Source organism: Octodon degus, unplaced genomic scaffold (genome assembly GCF_000260255.1).
Source record: "Octodon degus isolate 3935 unplaced genomic scaffold, OctDeg1.0 scaffold00064, whole genome shotgun sequence".
NCBI lineage: Eukaryota > Metazoa > Chordata > Mammalia > Rodentia > Octodontidae > Octodon > Octodon degus.
Window position 1 is genome coordinate 11,282,577 of NW_004524640.1, and position 2,868 is coordinate 11,285,444.

Here is a 2,868-nt window from a genome sequence, read left to right on the forward strand (position 1 = left end):
ATTTATTTATTTTTGGCAGAACTGGGGATTGAACTCAGGCCCTTGCACTTGCCAGGCAAGCACTTATTCTACTGAGCCATCTCCCCAGCCCCCATTTATTTATTTTGACAATACTCAAGGCCTTCGCACGACTACATTCCCAGTCCTTTTATTACTTATTGTGAGACAGGGTCTTACTAAGTTGCTAAATTGCACAGGCTGGGATCAAACTTTTTTTTTTTTTTTTTGGTACCAGGGATTGAACTCAAGACCTTGCACTTGCCAGGCAGGTGCTTATGCCACTGAGCTATCTCCCTGGCATGGGCTCAAACTTTTGATCTCCCTGCCTCAGCCTCCCAGAGTGCTGGAATTCCAACCATCCACTACCACACCCGGTACCGGATGGGCCTCAAGAATTGGATCTTCTCCTTCAGTCCCTGGTGCCCATCTTGCGTGGCAGGTTGGCATCCAGGGGTTTTGTGCTGGAACTGCCCGGTGCTGGGGAAGTCTGCACTGAGGGGAGGGCACCTCAACTGCTCATTCCAGGAAGGGGTGTGAGTGGCCACTCGTGCCAAGGCCTGCGGTGGTAGATGTTGGCAGGAGAGGCAGCTGGACTCAGTCTCTCCCATGAAATGGGCACAAGCAGGGTTGGAGACCCCAGGAGTGGGGGCTGAGCTCCAAGGCAGGTGGCTTCTGTGTGCTCAGACCTCCCCTGTTCCTCGTGGATGCGACCTCCTGGTTGTCCCAGCCTTGCACCTTCTGTCTCACCCACGCAGGGATGGTGCTGTGCTGGGGCCACCAGGCTTGGCTTCCACCAGCTCCTCCTGATCCCCTACCAGACCCCCTACTCCTCACTCCTGGGGTTCTCTGCTGCCTTGTGTGCCCTGCCCAAGGGATCCCGGGTCCTCAACTGAGCTTCCTACTCAGGGCTTGTCCCAGAGGTGCCCCCTGCTCTGCCAGGTGACTGCTTCAGGTGTTCTTCATGACCCGGCTCTGCCCAGTTCCCTGAATCTCTCTGGGGAAAGGGCAGAGTCCCAAAGGCCAGGACTCTGAGGTAGCCCCTGGGGCCGTATTCTGGTGTCCTGTCTGCAGATTGGTGACATGGGCCAATGACTTAATTTTCTGTGCCTCAGTTTACTCTTCTGTAAGTTGTGCTCAACAATACCTGCCCTAGTGGTGACTGTGAGGATGAAGTGAGCAGGTTCTAGGTGCTTATTTACTTATTTTTAAATTTATTTTTTATTTACGTATTGGTACTGGGCTTTGAACCCAGGGGCTTCCGAGTAGCTATGGCTTCGCGTGCCTGCCCCTCACTTCGTGGATTCTGACATTCCCCAGGCTGGGCTCTCACTTTGGAACCTCCTGCCTCAGCTTCCTGGAGTGCTAGGATGACAGGAGTGCAGTACCGTGCCTGGCCTGAGTGCTTCAGGGCCAACAGAGTTCTTATGTTTTTGGTGCCTGAATGACTCAGCTTTTCTGTTACTGAAGCAAATACCTGAGGTAATCAGTTTCAAAAGAAGAAGAAAATAAAAATAAAAACAAAAATAAAAATAGAAAGAAGCACGGATTCTTCCGGCCCCTACTTTTGGCGGTTCCAGCCTGTGACTGACTGGTCTCATTGCTTTGGGACCATGGAGGCTTAGTGATCATCGTGGCAGTGTGTTGCCAGTGAGCAAAGTCACTCACCCGTGCCCGGGTACAAAATAGAGAAAGAGGCTGGCATCTCATGCTGTCCTTCCTGGGCCCCCCAAGGACCAGCCAGGCCTTAAAGTCTCTGCCACTCCCAAATAGGGCCAAGTAGGGGCCCACGCTCCAGCCTGGGAGTCAGTCCTGGGCATGAGTGTGAGCCCAGCTCTTCCTGGGCACCTTTCAGGTCCTTTGCCTTTCGGAGAGTCTTCCCTTTCTGAGCCTGGATCCCCAACTTTTATTTATTTATTTATTTATTTATTTATTTAGGTGGAACCGGGGTGATTGAACTCAGGCCCTTGCATTTGCCAGGCAAGTGCTTATTCTACTGAGCTATCTCCCCAGCCCTGGATCCCCAACTTTGGAACAGGAAAGAAGCCTTCCTTTGTAGGGTCCTGGAACCCTGCCCCATCCTCACCATGGCCTTTGGACAAGTGACTTAGCTTTCTGGGAGGTGGCTCCTGGTCCGCACAGCACGGTGGAACAGTGGCACCCGGCTCCCACAGTGCCAGGCAGATGGGCTAGGTTGCTGTGTGAAGTGCTTAGCACAGTGGCCAGAAGGTGGCCCACAAGGCGTCTGCTAGCACTATTCAATGATTTGGTTTTCCTTTGGTGCTGGGAATTGAGCCCAGGACCTCACACATACCAGGTAAGTGTATCACTGAGCTACACTCCCAACCCTTATGTGATGAGTGGAAATATGTAAACATTGATTGCCAAGAGGTTCATGGGCAGCCAGTCCCTGAATCTCATCAGAGTCCTTGGATTAGCTGGGATTCCTTACCAGAAGTCCTGGTGGCTATTAGTGTGTGGACAGCAGGATGGCTCTGAAGTCCTCACCAATCCTGTCACTTCCTCTCCTTTGACTCTTGCTTTCTTCATTTGAAAAATATTTCAAATATTTTGACTGCAAGAAAGCCCTCAAAAAATGATGACAAGATAGGCATGGTAGTACATACCTGTAATCCCAGCACTGGGGAGGCTAAGGCAGGAGGATTGCTGTGAGTTCAAAACCAGCCTGGGCTATAAGAGTCTGTCTCAACAAAATAAAACAAAACAAATAATGATAATGACAAGGATGTGCCAGCACGTGGCAAGCCAGAGCTGCACCTTAGCTGTCTGCAGGACATTGTCTTCTAAGGTCCTAGCCAGGAGACCTTCCCCTCTGCTACTAGCCGCCTCTACCAGTTGCTTCCCTGGCTC